The following is a 19,504-nucleotide window of genomic DNA, read 5'->3' as shown; positions in this document are numbered from 1 at the left end:
GCATTTTTCCAAGCACAACTGCAGTATTCTGGTCAGGGCACTGGCTGGACATTGCAAACTCAATTATCACATGGCTACTATTCAGCGCGCTGAGTATTATTCATGTGATCTTTTGTGAATCCGATTACGGAACATCATATCATTTGATATGCAATTTCCCTGTATTAATGCAATTGCGCATCCGGATTTTTGGTTCTCCATACATAGATGAACCTATGTACAGAGAGCTGAAATTTTTATGCTTTTGTTCCTAACCCAGTGTGGTAAAGAGCTATAGTTTTTTAGCCGTATTTGAATGACAATATCTCTTCGGGGGTGTTGTCGTTCTGTTATCTCAATATCCCCTCGAGGGTGTTGATATACCCGCTCACTGTTTGAGTAGAGGTTCTAAATCCCTCCGGGGGTTGGAAGTTTTATTCCTGCTGTTGTAGCACCTGCAGATCGTTCAGCATCACTCCGGGGGTGCAGAATGCTCTGTTTTAATTGTTATGTGTCGTTGTTTTCCTTACCCCTAACCTTACCACTTCCCCAATCCTTCCCATCAGGAAAATGATGAAAAGACGATTCTTGGCAAGGCACAAATCTCCGATCAACATGGGGAACGTGCCATTTGAGCCAGACGCTACTGATTCCTGATTCCTGCATAGGCTAAAACAGATTATAACTACTAGAGGTCGCATACCGCTGTTAATACTGATGGATTATTATCTCGCTCTTACATATGTTAGTCCCATTAGTTTGATACATATTGCCCCGGGTACACACATGTCAAAGAATTGGGATAGAGCGAGACCCCATGTTTCAGTCCGTGAATACATGGACACAGTAGCGCTTTGCTTACTCTAGTAGTTATAAACTCTTTTCATAGGCTACCTCTATAAACGATTTCTAGCCGAGAACATCGCAACCGCACAGCACTAGTGTTGATATTGAAGGAATAACTATATAGACAATTTACATCAAATTATTTGTTTCAATACAAAAAAAACCTTGAATCAACTGTTTAACACCTTTTGCCATCACCGTAACTACATTGACATAAATTATGATTGTCCATGCTTTGCAACGGAAAATTATCGCTTGTCAGCAACCAGGCACGTAGCTAGAGGGGGGGCTAGGGGGCTAAAGCCCCTCCCGAAATGTTTTGAAAATAAATTTCAAAAACATTATTAGGGACCATCCATAAATGACGTAGCATTATATGGGGGAGGGGGGAGTTTTGTATTTTGTGATGATGTGTGACAACAGGGGGGTAGGGGGTCATGTCATGCTACGTAACTTTTTTAAAGGGGAATAGGGGTTGACCTGATGTCACGACAATCTTACCCGTTTCATCTAACTAACATCGTTTTTGATTTTTTTTAGATCTTTACGGGGACAACGAGGGGGGTGAGGGTTACCGTCAAGCTACGTAATTATCAGGGGGGTATATAGAATTTTGTGACGAAATGCTACGATAGGGGAGAGGGCTGTTAAAAATCACTCAAAAAATGCTACGTCCTTTATGGATCATCCCTTATCAGCGACTTTAGCTTGTAGCTCGTTTGATTTGAGATAAAGTTAAAAGATTGCTGTTTCCAACAACCAAAATCAATGGTTATGAAATTCAGTGTGGTTTATGCTTCTGTCCCAGCCTATGGGAAGCGAACGACAAATAAAGTTACTTTTATATTGTATTCCTTGTCTGAAAAACAAAGGAAACTTCTACTATACTATGCCCTAGTAATCTGTCGAGATGAGTGAGTCGCAGAAGCAAGAAGTGGTGCGCCGGCCAACTACTGTGATTAGTTATGATTCGTATAAGACAGAGTATTTGTGATGAGGAACATTTTCTGAAAGTGAAAATAGATGCTATACTTACGATAGCCACCTTTATTGAGTTCTACCACCTCAGGTATTCTGCGCTCATAGCGTTTAACAAATTGGACCAGGGAAATCATTGATTTTGAATGATTTAAAACCATTAATTTTTAAAGGTTGTGTGTGACAATGCTGTAATTAAGATCTTCATATAAATGGACGGTGAGAGAATCAATGTTTGGTTACAAGATCGGATACCGCTTACTTGCAGATACATATAACATATGGCAGAAATGCAGTACAAAACATAATGCGATGTACAATTACACATAGTATTCTTTGCACATATCAAATGCAAACTAGTACGTTCCAGTTCTGTGAAAAAACGTCACATTACGATTTATTTACCGCTGAACACAAACAGTTACCAAATATGTGGCATATATTCAGGTAATATTGGCAACGGCCAAAGCTGCGTCAATGTCTCAAAATATACAGCCAGCGCAATCAGTGAGGAAATTCACAATCATAAAGGTAACAAGCAAGTATGTTTGCGAATATAAAGGCAGCAACCACGATTATGACACGGAAGTGTTCAATAGCGAGAAAGATATGAATGACCCCCTATACGCAGTTGGTGAGGAAAAAAATATTTCCCTGCTTCATAAACAGGTATCTACGTGCAATGATTAAGAGCTTGCGTGAGATATGTTGGACAACCAGTAAAACTCATTTTATTATTTTTATTGTTGGAAATAGATATAACTAGATAACAGAACCACTGTTTCGCGTCATTTTAACGCATCATCATTTTCATTGGTACTTAATTTCACTTTCATGCGAGGAGTTCGTTCCGTTCATGCGAGTTCGCAACACTGTTGCGACTAAAATGTTGTGACTGGTTGAATCTATTAGTCCAATAATTTCAATTTTATGTCTTCAGTATATAGCAGTCTCACGATCTGTTTTTTATTCGTATCTAAGAAGCCTCAAGAGCACTTCTTCTATCCTTTCTATGCACTCAGAACGAGTGCTTTTGGAATTTTGCTCTCAATTCGGTTTGAAAAAACGGCATTTTCGAAAACACATTACGTCTTCGTTATCCGCACAACATTCAACGGTAGGGGGAACGACGTTGATTGAAATTGTTTCCTAAATGTTGGTAAAACAAACCTGTAATCAAAAAGCATTACAGCTTTCTTCAAGAAGTCATGCATCTTTTCCAATCTTGATGAAGATTGTAAAAAAATGAGCTAATTAAAAACGAACCCATTAATGAGCAGATTGTTCGAATTGACATAGAAAGTGTAACTGCAAGCATCTTCGTAAAACTGCCGCTGACAAACAATTTTGCAAAAGATTCACAGAAATTGGATAATTTACAATAATTTAAAAACATAGAAATCTGAAAGAAAGTCTCTTCGGCACAAGAGAAGCAAGTGATTTGTCGGAAGCAAGTGTGATGCTAAAATTATTTAGCTCACCCATATTTATAGTTTCGAGTAATTCTAGTGGTGTCATCAATGTTATATTCAGTGCTTCGAAATTTCGAAATCAGTTAACTATTTCTGCTTATCGAAACTGACTTTCTGATTCAACGCCTCGGTCATTCAACTTTCCAACTGACTTAAATTTCATGCAGAATCGAATGTTTGAGTGCGGAGGAAATATAAATTCCTTCTGCAACCAAAGCATTCATTTGTTATTATGTGGACAGTTCGAGCATTAGTGAGCTGCCTAATCTATGTCTAGTGCATTTTCGCTCAATAATCCCTCACAGAGCTAGCATAGAAACAAAATTCAGTTTGCTTCTGAAACCGAACATATGCGAACCCGAATGCGCTATGTCGGGAGAATAAATGACGAGGGAAACGAATCAAACATTTCATTCATCGCGGCCAGAGCCTAAAAAAATTGACATTTCTGCGTGAGCTTGAAAGAATACGAAATTCAATTCATGCCCGCTGCGATGAATGAAACGTTTGGTTCGTTTCCCTCTTCATTCGTTCTCCCGACGCAGCGCATTCAGGTTCGGACGTGTTCGGTTTCAGAAGCAAAGTGAATTCTGTTTTTATGCTGGCTCTGAGAAGGATTATTGAGTAAAAGTGCTTCAGATATATATTATGCAGTTCACTTATGCTCGAAAATGTAGAAGATGCCAACTTTTGCCTTCAAACTGTCGACACAATAACAAATGAATGCTTTGGTTGGTGAATGAATTTATATTTCCTCTGCACTCAAGCATTCGATTCTGCATGAAATTTTAGTCAGTTGGAAAGTGAATGAATGAGGGAGGCGTTGAATCTGAATGTCGGTTTCGGTAAATGCAAGCAGAAATAGGTAACTGATTTTGAAATTTCGTGGCGCTGATCGCGGCGGGCAGGAATTGAATTTCGGTTCTCTTTCAAGTTCACGCAGGGATGTCATTTTTTTTAATCTCTGGTTACATTTAACAAAATTTACGTAAATTTCAAGATAACAGTAATCAGGGGATTTCCTTTCGATTAGTGAACAGTCCTGTAGTAGATAAAATTCCGGCTAGTTTAATAAATTAATTCATTGAAACATCTCTTTTGTATTGTCCATAAATCCATGAATTCCGAAATGAAACCTGTAAGCTTCGTGTGCTCAAATACAATATTTGATTAATCTAGGTAAATACAGCTATAGTTCTTATTTATGCTTTGTAGAGAAATCAGTAGTATTTTTTGTACACTCTTTACATATCAACAAACAAAATTACTGGTCTGTCTTTTGCCACAGCTTCAAGGATCTAGTAGAAGATTTGCCTAGAAAAATAAGCCTGTCTAATGATATAAAAAGTATCAATTTCCTAAAAGAATAGGTCGTTGTTATAATCGTTGAAGCGACGGGTCATTTCTAATATCGGTTGTTGGCAGCGTAGTTAGTGTTTTTGCATTTCAGAGTGCAGCAGTGTTCGAGAACAAAGGACCCGGGTTGGTGTGTAGAGGTTAATTTGTGATAGAAGATCAGGAACATCATATTCAGCCATAAGAAGCTTAGACACGAAGGTAGTTTACGATGCGGGTCTACGATCTTCTAAAGTGTGTAGTCCTAATAATCGACAACGATCTTCGTATGGTTCAGGTTCAGCGGATCGTTCCAAGGCAATTGACGTAACGCATATCGTATGAATCTGCACTGGACAGCCTCACTTCGTTGGCTTCAAGTTGTACATATGATGGGAGCACCCACCAGACCACGTTTGCAAATTCCAACGGTGAAAATGGTTGCTTTTAAATTAATAATAAAACCAAATTCAAAAGCAAGAACTCGTCGATGTACTATACCATTTCTTGTATCAGACAACATATTGTCTATTGCCTTAGTTTTGGAACTGTTTTCACTAAGAAATTTTCAAAATTACATTCAGTTTCAAGAGACTATCTCAAGTCACCAGAATTAACACATTTATGCAACAAGTTTTAAGCCCCTCCCGAAACAAAATGCTGGCTACGGGCCTGTCAGCAACCCAGTTAGACACAAAATTAGCTAAAAACTTCTGTTGGAGATCTGTATTTGCGTAAGAATCACGTACAACAAAATTCGCATTTGGCAGTTGCAAGCTTTTCCCATTGTACTGAAATTATTTGATTCAATTGCTTTTCTTCTGTAGCGTCTTTTGTAATAATAAAAATCTAATTTGAATGACAAAATATGCAATTACAACAGTCGGTACGGGTGCACAGGGATTTCATAGATGGAATAAATGGTGCGAATGTTTTATCTTGAGCCTAAAGTACAGTCCAATAAACAACAAAACGCTACCTATGTGCTCCACTATTTTCCCGGCAAATTTCACTTGAGGGGACAGAGACCAAATCAAATCGATCAAAGGTTGAAAGACATCCTCGAAACTAAATGCTTTGTCACATTCAAACTGTCTTATTTCAGTTTAAATATGGCGTCGTCGTGGTTGTTATTTCTCCTTTTCATCCCAGCAGTAGTAGCACAGCAGTAGAACCGACCGGGGTCCCATGTGAATCGCGTTCGGCCGGCTTTGGCGGATGGTGTAAAATTGCTCATCCTCGTCGTCGTACTCGTCATCAGCTTCATATTTCCGACCAGTGGATGTGTACCATGTACACAAAAGAGAGCACTTACTCAGAAGCGGCTGCAGAACAGAGAAATGTGAATGCGTCGATTGCGGGGAGCTTGAACCGCACAACCGTAGACCATCGCGAAGGGGTGCGCGGAAAGGACCAAAATTAAAACCGATATATTCGCCAAAGGTTCTACCGCGCTTCAGAGGAGGCATCGCATGTGGTACTTCGAAGTGTTATCCATAGCTGCACTGTAGTAGGACGGGGAAGGATTGTTTCTGGACAAACGAGAGCTGCTCTCAGCTCAGTTCATCTCGGTAGACCAATCAACGGCAACTAGCCAACAGGTGAGACGGAAGGTGTGCCGAAATATGAGAGCCGAAAACAGAGAATGAATGTAATAAAAATCGAATCGATTCGGATCGAAAATATGTAGGAAACTTTTTTCTTCGAACGCGGTGGCTTTCGATATACATATGGAGGAACACGTTCGATACACATCACCGTAGATATGCTCAGTTAGCAACACAAAGAAAACACGTGGATAATGTTTCCAACAATATTTCACGGCAGAAAAGGTTCTACTATGGATCTATTAAACTAATTGAGCTAATGTGCCAAAAAATAACTGCAGAAGACTAGACTAATATCATTCCTGTCTTGCAATAACAAATAATGATGTTTTCGATATGATTAGCAATCCGCGAGTTGATTGCTACATATACTGATAAATATACCTACCCATAAACTGATGATGGATATGCGCCGAGTCGTATACGGAGCGACCTCTGTTACTATGTTTTTCGTCGCCGATACAGCGTATTGCTCTCTTTTGTGCTGGCAGGTTCTGTCGATGGTGGCTTACAAAGAGGGAAGTGGAAAAGGGTTGGGAAAGACACGAAATGTATCCACAAAAACAAGCGCGCACAGTTGTCGGAGTCAGCTAAATGTGAAATCGAATGAATTACTACCGCCGAGGGGTGCATGCATGTGATTTACAGAAAAGGTACCCTACAGATTTCCAACATTGTACGTACATACACGCTCGATAAACAATCAGTGCAACACTATTTAAAACTGGTCATTGAAACTTTTTTGACTAATGGTTTCAAGTGTATTCGAATGAGTTTGTTGGATCTGAGAGTTTGCTGCGAACAGCAGCAACACCTTCACCGTTGATCATTTTAGATTGTTTCAGGTTAACTTTCGAAATATTCTAGTTGGCTTACCAGTTCAAAATAAAACATGTCTAGATGATCGCCGCATAACAGTTGCTTTCAATCGCAAGATTAGATTTTGTCAATCATTCACTTCCCGGTTGTGAAAGTCGTGGTAGAGATGATTGAAGAGAAGTATTGATTGCCTTCTTCAAAAAGTTTATTTATAATTTTGCAGATATTGAATCCCATGCTAACCGATCCCGCCTATGCTTATACAAATATGGAGTACCGGTTGTACGAACCAATCCACTGCGTGATAGGGATGATTTGCGTGGAAGAAGAAATGCCTTCAGATTGGTGGCAATGACCTCATATGCTTTATCTACAAGGGCCATAAACTCGAGTGAAATAACAATCGCGGTATAACGATCCTCAATATCGCCTTTGAGTTTCGCTTCCGTGTTCCGTTTAGCAATCTGCACCCGTTGCTTGAATGCTTTGTCGGCGTATACCAACATTTTCCAACAATAGAAATAATTTAAAACTGCACCCAAAGCAAATCCTCGGGAGCGTTAATGCATCTGTTTTTTCTGCCTTCGAACTACGAGCGAAATGCTCCCAAATGGTTCGTTACTGTTCAACCAATCTCATACTTTCATAATAGAATATCGAACGCCATTGCTATTCATCCTTGGCTGCCTAGTGCAGAGATTATTTGAATAACACATACCAACGTGTCCATGGTGTCACACTTGTGGTCGCAGCCGCAATGATGACAAATTTATATAGCTCATTCGAAGAGCTAGTAATAATGTGTCGTAATGGCCTAGGGTATAAATAGGCGTTTTTAACAAGTAGTTGTTTGTCGGTTCAAGTCCTGATGTTATCTGACTTTTTTCTAGTAAGGATTAGTTCTCAACACATACATACATACAAACAAACAAGTTGTTATAACAGTGGGAAGGAAAGCGGCACAACAAAAAATGCGTCAATAACGATGCTGAAAAGCCGACGGCGGCGAGGATAATGGAATCATCACACTCATGATGAGTATGAAGCTTATATATACCATCTTACGACTAAACGAATATGTGTCGTTACAGCACGGTTAGTAAAGAGGTGTTTAAGCGAATAAATGTTTGTTAGGGCCAACAAACAGCTCTAATCTAGGAGTCTGATGGTCAGATTTCTTTCTTATAAGCTTCGTAAGCAGCAAATTGAGACGAAACCAAATGCAAAGGCTTTTTTGAATGTGAGTGTGCGCCATCGATTTTTTTTCGATAGCGTTGCGCTCAGCCCAAACTGTGCGCGAATAGTTCCATGTTCAAAAAGGATTGATTTTTGGCATGACACTGTGAGCGCAAATACGGAAAATATGAACGTGCGTATATTATGTTTTTAACGACATTCAATTAGCAAGGGACTGGAAAATGAAGCATATTTTTGAATATTAAGAGCCATGGTACTCAAGGGAGAGCAAAGGGTTGAAGGATGAAGGTTTTAGAAAAGCGTGGAAAGGGTCATATGAGCAAGCTTATAGTTTACCGGCGACTCAACCCTTTGTCTGCTACCGCAGGAGTCAGGATCTTTTGGCATGAGAAATGCGAATCACCAGAGTCTACGGCACGTCCGGACGAGTGTAAAGTAACTTGTTACTTCACGCTGTCAGAACTGACAAAAAGTTAAGTCACGGTAAACTTCCACACTAAGCTTTTTACAACGTTGAAACTCATTGATTGGGCTAGTTTTTGCACTCACTAATTGCTGGCCGAGGTGTTTATTTCTCGACAAACATATGATTACGGCCTAAAATCCAATTGTCAAAATTCACTTTGAATGGAAATTCCGGACAAACCGTTACGCGCCAATCACAGATGTTAATAGTAATCGAAAGAGAAAAGTTTTCTCTTTCATAAACTGTTGTGAACTGTGTTCGATTAGTAACGGTTTGTCCGGAATTTCCATTGAAAGTGGATTTTGACAGTTGGCTTTTAGGCCGTAATCATATGTTTGTCGAGATTTAATCGAAATTTTGTGTTTGCATCAACAGTTATGCCGTATGGTCACCGTGTCCTGATTGAACACGGCGTCGACAGCTATCACTCGTTTTTTCGATATCCGAAGAAGATGAAGATGAGAAGAAGAAGCATACAAGCCGTGAGTTACTTAATGCCACTGTGGACTGGTTTTTAATGTGACAGGAATTACGTTGCACTAAGAATTTACTTAAAGCCGAAAAAGAAAAGAAATTATTGAGTACAGAAGTCTCCAGAAACCAATACAACAAGAATGCGCTTTTTAGAACCAGCCAACATTCTAATTAATTAATTGATGATTTTACTACAGTTTTTGAAGTAATATGCTAAATTAATTATATGTGAAATAAAGATCCTAGGGGAGGTTAAGCAACATATTGAGCACTGTCAAAGTAACAAAATTTGACAAAACCTGCATACCAAACTTACCCAGTTGGATTTACTTACATTCATGCGAATCACTACAAGACCTGTCCATATATGTAATCGTGGGAAATTGTTGATAGCCGATTGAATTGTGATTTGCTCTAGAGCAAAAAAATGCATGTGTGCGTCCAGCAGAAATGTTGAAACAATAGTAATTCCAGTTATATGTATTTTTAGAGGTCCAAAGGGAGCTTTGGTTCTCGGAATAACTTGCCGTTAGAATCACTAACTATAATTGCAGACGAGACGGGAAATGTCACCCGTTAAAACACTGCTCAAGGCCAATTGCAGCAGTCCGTTATGCTACTTGTGATATTGAATGTAAGGGTGAGATGTGGAGCCGTGGAGATATCATGATCGCGTGGGAATGAGCGTTTTATGTTCATGAGATCGCGCGTGTAGCTATGCGAGGATGATTACGAAGGATTCGAGCGTTTGTATGTTACCGTGTTTGATTGCGTGAGCTATTGTATGTCACGTGTGCTAGCTTATATGAGACTTCGTGTGTATCAATGCGATTGTATAACCGTGTGGCCCTTTTGCATATTCAAGTGAGTGTTTGAATGTTCGCGCGGACCGTAAGTCGATTAATTTTGAATGCGCGGTTCAGATACTAGAAGAGAGTAATTTCCCCATATCATTAGTGTTGCCAGCATATGTTGCCCTGAAATTTGTTGTCTAGTGTAAGCGAGCGCGTTTTTTTTTAAAAAAAGGTCGAGCTGAAGACATGAGCCATGTATGATCGTGCAGAGATAGAGCGATCGTATGTTAACGGATTTGATTGTGAGGGAGCGTGTGTGTTGTGTATATGTAACTTCGCGTAAACCGCGTGAGTGCACGGTTCAGATCTGGAAAAAGGTGAGTTTCCCCATATCAATAGAGTATCCTGCCATGGCACCCTGAGACTCCTAATGCATATGGGTCTGGTATTTTGTTTTTTAAACTAAGGTGGAAGACATGGACCTGAGGTGCTAGAACAGCTAGCTTTAGTACGTGACCGATTCATAATAGTGAGGAAACGGGCGTTAGAATAATCGCACTTGAGACCGGGTTTATATGTTCGTATTTGCTAACATATTCACTTGATAAGCAGAGCGTTCCTATGTGTGCGAGATCGCAGGTGTAGGTGTGTACGGATGATCCCGATTGCATGTTCGCATGAGTAGTATGTGATTGCAAAAGACACAAACGTTTCTATGTAAACGAATTTGATCACGTATGCTAGCGAGTGTATAGCTTCGCTTGCTCGAATTCGTTTCTATAACCGAGTAGCCGTTTGCATATTTGCGTATACTTTTAAATGTTCGCATGGGTCGGCATTCTGATGAGTTTGAGGTCCCTAATTGCACTGGATTCTCCACCTATGGTGCCTTGTAACTTGTTGTCTAGTGAATATGAGTTCCGTATTTTAGAGTAGGAGCTCCGGGACGAGTATGGCTCATGGTCGTGCTAGATCGAGCATTTGTATGCTAGCATTATGAGACCAAGTTTATAAATTCGTGGATGCTACCACGTCGACTTAATCGCTGAGACGTTCACATGATTGCGACATCGAGGGCGAGGGTTTGCAAGAATGATCGCGTTTGCGACCGGGTTTGTATTATCGCGAAACGCTCGAGCGCTTGTATGTTTTTGAACACGTTCTTTTTATAGCGAGAACTTTGTATGTCGCATATGCTAACGCGTTTGTAATTTTGCGTATACTGATGCGTGTCAATAACCGGGTGGTCGTTTGTATATTCCCGTGCGCGTTTGAGTGTCGCCGAGCAATTCCAGTGGAACGGCTGAGCAAGTTGTCGAGTCTTTCCCCCTTTTCAAAGCTAGAATTGGTTTCTGAGGTTTCTTAAGTACTTTAGAAAGTTTCCAGAAAGATTTAAAATATTGCTTGGTCTGTTCAACGGCTTTCGGGAAATTTGCATTTCTTATGAGTGTGAATATATGCCTATTTACTTTTTACTGTATCGATTTTGTTGGTTATTTTCGGCAAATTTGAGACTAAGAGAAACGAAAGTAATGAAATTGCATGACGAATAGGTATTCTAGAGCGAATCAGTTATAAACTTAGAATGGAAAACTAGGACTAGGAAGGCTCATATGGACATATATGTTCGACCATAGACCATGCGGTAGACTTGGGTGCAACGCCCAACTCCTGCTTAGCAGGAGGCAAAGAATTTTTCACATTTCCTTTCGATCATGGCCATATGAGCCTGCCTAGTCCTAGTTTTCAGTTCTAAGTTTATAACTGATTCGCTCTAGAATACCTATCCGTCTTTCAATTTCATTGCTTTCGTTTCTCTTAGTCTCAAATTTGCCGAAAATAACCAACAAAATCGATACAGTAGAACCTTGCGGCAATTAAAACCAGAGTCGGAAATTTTTTTTTCATTTGCCAAAATCAGGCGAAACTGACGAAAGAACGAAGCTTCTTTCCATACCACTAGCACTTTGCGAAATCGAAAATGAGACAACGGGCTAGGACAAAGCAAGTATGTAGCAGAGCGTTTTCAGAATGATATTGGTAACTTCGATATTGAACTTACTGCTGGGGAAACGAAAATACACTAGCAATATTTATTTGTCGATGCTCGATTCTGTAGATTTGCGAGCTAATGATTGTATTGTTATTATTAATATTAATTTCATTTAATGAATGAAAATCGCAAATTACTGAGCATGCATCAAAACGAAATTGAAATCTCGGATTGTCATGGGAAAACGAAGGTCGCTGCTGCTGCTACTCGTTTTCGTAGAATTGAGAGAGGAGGGGACATCACCTTTATTGTTTTATTTTTTCATGCATTTAGCGATGAAAGAGGCAAGGAAAGGACGAAGATGAATTCTCTGAATTTCGTTGTTCATTGAATAGGTATGAGAATTTTAGGCTCTGATTAAAACATAGTAACTTATTTCCTTTTTGTAGATAATATTTCAAAGGTTTTCTTCATTTAATTCCACTATGTAAATGGAAGAAAACCTTTGAAATATTACGTACACTCCACTAAGACCTCCGTTCGCGTATGTATTGTTTTTGTAGATCCTGATAGATAAATTTCATAACAGGATCACGAAAACGTTGATATTGACACCTTCGAACATTCTTCAAGCAAATCAGAAGCTTAAAATTGTCATCAATAACGGCAGTCTTAAATTTTGTCTGTGTTGTTGGTACTGATGCTGTATGAATGCCAGCTTTATTTTGTAAATAATTATCATGGTTAAAATTATTCTTAACATAAGTTTTATTTTGTGATAATTGAAAACCCAGCTAATGGGATTGGAAATTGCACCTTGAGAAAGTGAAAAAAGTTACTGAAGGGTGATCAGAATCAAATTCAGCATGTGTAGTCATTTCGTCACAAATGTGACTTTGATCTGTCAAAACCAAGTTATTTGTTGATGGGATTCCTTATAGACGAATAGCACGTAGGTCCATCAGGAAACAAAACTGAATAATAACCAGCAGAACAATCAATAAAAATTAGTTCACCGTTGGAATTGTTTTGAGCATTATTTCAGGTTAGTGTTAAAGTCACCGATTATAAAGAATTTCGATCGTTTTCTTGAAAGTTTTTGTAAGTCTTCGTTCAAGAAGTTAATTTGCTCGCCAGTGCACTGAAAAGGCAAATACGCTGCAGCAATAAAAATGATACCAAGATCGGTTTCAACTTCGATACCCAAACTCTCGATCACCTTGGTGTTAAAAGAGGCTAAATGGCGATGATTGATTCTACAATAAACCGCTATGGCGATTCCATCCATTTCCAACAAATCGATCAAATCGATGAAAAATAAAATAAGACTTACTCTTCAATTTAATATTTGATTTCAAAATGTTTCGGGAACAACGGCAATATGCACATTATGTACCCTCAAGAAGTTGAAAAATTCATCTTCGCACGTTTTAGTGAACGAGCATTCCAATTAAAAAAAATATTATTTCAAATGAATATTCAACTTTTCCTATCTAGTTTAAAAAGAGTCAAACAAGAAGGTAGAATTTAGCATTGCAGTCATCAGTTGAAACATTGATTGCTGCAAAAGATTCAATGTTTCTTCCGTTATGCTACCTAGATCCATCGAAGCAAAGGAAGCGTTGTGTGAAGATGAAATTGGAGGCGTGGTTGTCATCGTTCTTTTAGTCGTGCTACTGAATCATAAGATGACGCACCGTTGTAAGATGGTTTGATGTAAATAAAAGACATTTACAAATTTGTTCACCTTCACATTCGGATAAAACATCGAATGAGTTGCAACAATCAATTGGATTTTCGGGTGGAGAAGTTCCTCTTTTTCTTTTCCTTTTAATATTTGGGACACGGTCAATCTGAGAGGATCCAGAAATAAATATTTCTTTAAACAGCATATTCCTTGAAAAAAGGTTTAGTCTTGAAAAAGACTGGTTGAGTAGAAAAAAGAATAGAAAGACTGATTGTCGAAAAAATACAGGTAGTCTTGAGAAAGACTGATGGATTAAAAACTATTGGTAGTCTTGAGAAAGACTTGCTGTTCAAAGACTCCAGACAAACCAGGAACTATCGAGTTTGTGACCAGATCGAACGAAGGCTCAAGCTGGACAGCGTAGGAAATCATGAAGATTGATTAATCGAACACAACTGCAAAGTTTTGTTCGAATCGGCGATGGTCATATTTTATGGCCGGCCATGGAATCCATCTAAAGCTTACGTACAGTTCTGACGGAATTGGGTATTACTTTATTGACTAACAATCACTATCGAATCTAAAATCCGCGAAACACCAACCGTAACGATTTTCGCGGGTTTTGTACATGTTGTTTTACTAATTAATTTGGAAGAATGACAATAAGATTTTTTTTCATCGGGTATATACCACGAAAAAAGGCCTTAAAAATAACTATTGCAACAACCAACATAAAGAATACGAGTTTTTTAACTATAAACTTCATAATATTTATAATCTGACTACTTTGCACTCATTAATACGATATAAAACGATGAGAAAGGCATTGAATAAAAACAAAATCACATGTCGATTATTCGAAGCACCCCTCGATATACCACTGAGAACACCCTTCTTGGCCAAAGTTACTCCCCGCGCGCTTCTCTTTTCCCTATCAACCGTCGGTAACCGTTCCTTCCAACCATAGCAAGCGAACTGAATCTCTCTCGCTGCTGTTGTTGGTGCGGCGGATACCTGTCTCTCTCCACCGTTTACTTCGTTCGCTTTTACAGCACACCCAATCACCACAATAAAACATTCACCGGACTACCCGCTCGGAGCGTCCCTCTGCCCGACCCCTCTCTTCCAACGGGGTGTCAGTTCCAATACACTGAAACTCGCACGCGGCGTTATTTTATTTTTTTCTTCATTATTCTCGTTTTCCAATTTTTCCTGTGCTGCGCTGCCTGCCAGTGCCAACCGTTCAATCCACCACCCCACCCCAACGCCTACTTCCGCCCGGGACCACTTGCCGCTCGCTCGCTCGCAGTCACTCTGCGCGGCATCGGGCAATCAAGCCACCATTTGCAGAAAGCGGCCAGTATTCTGACTCGGCACACAGTGTCTTGTCTTTGGCCTTTCTGTATCTCTCTCTAGTTTGCATTATAGCAGACGAGATCCGATGCTGTTCAGCTCCAAATTTTATAACAAAGTCCCTCTAACTAAACTGAGGACCTTTCCTGGAACGCTGTGGTTGGGCAATTTTGAAAGTCTTATTGCGATAATTCATTGAGTTATGTCGTACCTATTCACTATCTCATTGGGCAACAATTACTACGACACTTGAATTTGATCCCTCTCCCACCACCCCCTCGTGGTAAAAAGTACGAAATGAATGATTTATTTATGCTTTTTATTCTCTCACTCCTTCATGCTCTCTCTCCGTCACACGAACGGATATTCCGTTTATACATCACCAAGAAACATACGACTCCTTTTCTATCTGCTGTGCCCCTTCAATTTAACGCGATCATTACGAATTACACGAATCTTGATTTTATTGATTTTCTCAGAAAACTGGAAAACACCTCCTCGTGTCGTGAGACGCGAGAGCGGGTGTTATGTGAGCTCGAAAAGTTCCATGTATGCTTCTTGGCCAGCGGCGTTAACTATCAAGACAAAGCCTGCTAGTGCCCACATTCCCCTAGGAATTCCATGCTCACGATCATGGCATATTATTTAAGAAAAATGTCAGAAACTTACCTTCGACTGGACTAATTCGGCCCTGGAATTTCGCGACAGTCGGCGTCTTTGATGTGTTGATGGATGACGGCTTTCAAAGATACTACACCCTGCCAAAAACCGATTTCAAGCACTCACTTTACAAACCTTCAAGCAGTATTCAATTTTTAAGTTTATTCACTACAATTAACCCGACTGAACCACTGATTTCCACCAGAAAACCCTACCTCAAAGCCGCACGGAAACGAAAAGTTTGAAACTTCACCAAATAAACACTTCCGCCAGCTCAAATCCATCAAATTTCACTACTCATCAATCCGCTGCACAAAACTCCACCTACGACACCAAGTTTTGGGATGAAATTTTCCGAAAAACACCATCAAATTGTTATTTTTCACCGATATCGCTCAGATATCAAGATATTTACAGCCATTTTTATTTTTCACATCGCACGAAATGAATGTGAATTCAACACACAGCGGCAGCAGAGCAAGCAGGCCACGGCAGGGCAACAAGGCATGGATGACGACGACGACGAACGTCGGTCGACAAGCGGGGCGAGGGAAGAAGAAAAAGGAGAAAAAAGAACGAGTCTCGCTGCTTCTGCTTATTGCTGGTGGCAGTACCACCACCACCACCACCGTCGTCGTCGTCACTGCTGTTAGCTTGAGTTTTGTTGGCTCATCATCATCATGATAGAGGAATGGGGATGGTATTGCTCTCAAACTAAACTGAACTGAACTCACAAATCGACAACGCGACAAGATGCTGCGGCGGACAGTGATGACGCCGCCGAATGTGACGGTGACTGGCAAGCGCGAGAGAACGACTGAAGAAGCGATGAACGCTGAAACGACCAGCAGCCGCCACGTTTTGGGGTGACACCAGCAAGAAACTGTACCTACCTACAAACAGAGCATGGTCCGGCGAATCCATGCGCTATCGCTACTCATGCATGACCCTCTAATGAGCGGATTCGGCTGTAGGTTGTTGAATTCCATCCATTTCGACAGCGCATGCAACTTTCAACTGAAATGATAGAGCCAACGTTTTTCACAAACAGCATCAAAGTTCCAGAGTCCTATCGATACGGTTAAACGTTGACTAGATGGTTTGAGCGATAATGGAACACTTCTTTTATCTATGGGAAAAAGTTAATCCTACGACCTACATATAAATTTAAATGGTTATTTTATAAGCTAATTAGGGAATTTACCGTAACATTACTAACGTACCTTAATAAAAGATTAACCTTATCTAGGTGATTCGGAAATCAGTATTGGACGGAGTATACTTGTCTCATGTTTGATTTAGTTGGGAAAGCGATTTTTGAGGGTCATTATGGAAGAAATTCTTCAAATGCTCGCAAAAACTCGATCAGCTGATGAATTAGTGCGCACAAATTGTGAATATTTTGAGTTATTTTTCAAATAGACTTATTCAACAACAAGAGACTCTCATTGTTTACTTTCTCTCATGTTTATTGTCATTTTTAGGTTTACCCCACAAGTCTGGATACATGCCCGTGCGCAGAAAATTCTCAAGGGGGTTGGAGGTGATTTTTTACGTTTCTTATAAACGAAAAGGTATAGAAACACTCTTGCAAACTTGGAAGATGGCCGAGTATTGTGTATCCGTCGACTCAGCTCAACAAACTAGTTATCGAGGAGGAATCTTCAACCATTATCGCTGCCTGCTGGCTCTTGGTTGTGTAGGATTCTTACTGCAGTGGTTTGTAGTAAACCTACCAACTAAATCTAAAGCTCTTGTTGCTCTCCTATTTCATTTGTTCGGGGCAACCGTTATGTATTACTACAGGAGGGCTATTTATTTTTTGTGGTCGTCGTTCGAGACAGTGGCGAAGCCAGAAATTTGGTTTGGAGGGGATGATTTGATGAAAATCGTTGGCACTTTTCCAGGGAAATAAATTATCAAAAACTTTTCTAACGGTCAAGATCACCAAAGTTTTTTGTTCATTTTGATTATAGAGGCTTAGGGTATTTCGGTTCTTTTCAGGTTAGAAAAATTAGAATTCCATGTGCGGGGGTTGGGAATCGAACCAAGGTGAGCTCTGTACACCTTGTCGACTTACCACGCTTTTCCCGCCCCCTTCAACAAAGTTTGTTGAAATTGTATTTTCGAAAACTTTGCTGAAACCATTAAATCTCGAACTAAATCTGTTTGAAGAATGAATATTTGATATAGTACTTCTAGGAGAATTCACCACCAAAATTATTTTATGAGAAGAGTTTCTGCTTTACGTTGTAATATTCTTCAAAGATACTAAACATCCAAAGTTGACTGTTTCGAAAAATGTGGTTTTCGCGCATTAATTTTTCTTTTCTTCACTATGAAAGCTCACAGCTTCAGAACGAGTCCTCTTATGCAAAATGTTATTATGACATTCAATTCATAACTCAAATATACATTATTAATAGCCACTAACTTGAAATATATTAAAACCTTTATTATTTTCAATCCTACCTAGAGGCTATTTATATAATTGATAATACAACGAAAATCAAATACTCAAAAACTGATCCTGACCTGCTAGGGACAAACGGAAGACGTCATTTCTCGTCATTTTTTGCTTTCCAAAATATTATTGTCGTTGTTAACATTGAGTTTGTGTGTAAACTCTACGCATTCTAAAAAAACATTTTAGCAAATATTGCTTGTATATCTGTCATACAAAGTAAAGCTTTCGGTACAGTTAAGCCGCTCAAAATTATTTCAAATGCTCTTCACTAAAAAATTAATAGTTTTTCAGTTGCAGCTTTAATATGTTTACAACCCTCAGTTATTTTTGGCAAATTTAAAAGCAAAAACAATCTTTTTTCTAAACCAAAACTAACAAAAATCTAGATTTGGTCATTAATATCTAGAGTAATGCGTTATTGACTAGTCATATGATGAAGAGGCAACGGGAATGACCGGCTGTCCGGGGTTCAGCTCGATACAAAATTTCGGAAATTTATCTCGACCGATTTTCGTGTATATTTCTAAGATCGTATTGTCTACCTTGACATACCTTCTGATCATTTCCCTTTCCTAATAACACAATTCTTTTCCTGAGAGGCAGTCTCCTTTCCTTTTCTTCCCCGATAGAACGTCCTTGGGCATGGCCGGCTTCGTTATTGACCATTTTATGAACATGTCGTTCAGTGGGCCGCACACGTGGCTTAGTTGAGGGGGGGTCAGACGTAAGGCTTTCAGCGGTGTATAGTTTCTGAGCAGGTGCTTGCGTATAGGCAGTTTTACTTTCGTTTTGTGCCAATGAAGACAGACCATCCCTTCATCCCACGGCATCCCCAGATGTCTCAACACAGGCAATGAAATCGATGAACAAAATTGGCAGTTAAGGATGACCAAACCTCGTACCTCACACACCGTGAATTTATGGAGATGTTCAATGGAACGACCTGCACAAGTCCAACAGGCAGTTATATAAGGCTCAGAGGAACGCCAGCGCTGAGGGAGACACGATGTCAAACAATTCTTTCTTTTTTCCTTTTTCTTCAATAAACAAGAAATACAGAAATATGGATGAGTTATATGAGACATTAATGAGATAAGAAAGAAGGGAGTAAACTGAAAAGCTGGTAAGTTCTCAAGTATACCTGTGAAAATTTATACATACATATCAAGGCAATACACTAAATAGGCGTCGGTTTCTTCTTTCCGGGAAGGAATCGAAAGTTTTACTGTAATGTTGAGATCCAATTGATGCAAACATTACATTAAGGCGAGGATGGTTGATGGAACGATGACCTCGGAACGACGAGGAATCGACCGAAGAGAGTTTCGACGTAGAAGCGGAGGGATCCAGAAACGAGGAAGCCATCATGAGGAACTC

The 19,504-nt window shown here is 39.6% G+C and overlaps 1 protein-coding gene across 14 annotated transcripts in view; it reads right to left on the bottom strand.

Moving 5' to 3' along the window:
• LOC131682355 (uncharacterized) overlaps positions 1–16,442 on the bottom strand; it is a 184,867-nt gene extending 168,425 nt beyond the window's left edge. For 5 of the 14 annotated variants that reach the window (XM_058963769.1, XM_058963770.1, XM_058963772.1 and 2 more), the window contains exon 1: positions 15,876–16,275. The gene's annotated coding sequence lies outside the window, so the exon portion shown is untranslated. Of the gene's footprint in view, positions 1–15,786; positions 16,279–16,394 lie in introns of those variants that run through there. The other 9 variants (XM_058963757.1, XM_058963771.1, XM_058963774.1 and 6 more) reach the window with 5 other exon arrangements.
• Between the last annotated feature and the right edge of the window lie 3,062 nt (positions 16,443–19,504).

Source organism: Topomyia yanbarensis, chromosome 2 (genome assembly GCF_030247195.1).
Source record: "Topomyia yanbarensis strain Yona2022 chromosome 2, ASM3024719v1, whole genome shotgun sequence".
NCBI classification, from domain to species: domain Eukaryota; kingdom Metazoa; phylum Arthropoda; class Insecta; order Diptera; family Culicidae; genus Topomyia; species Topomyia yanbarensis.
This window is presented reverse-complemented; position numbering and strand designations above follow the sequence as displayed.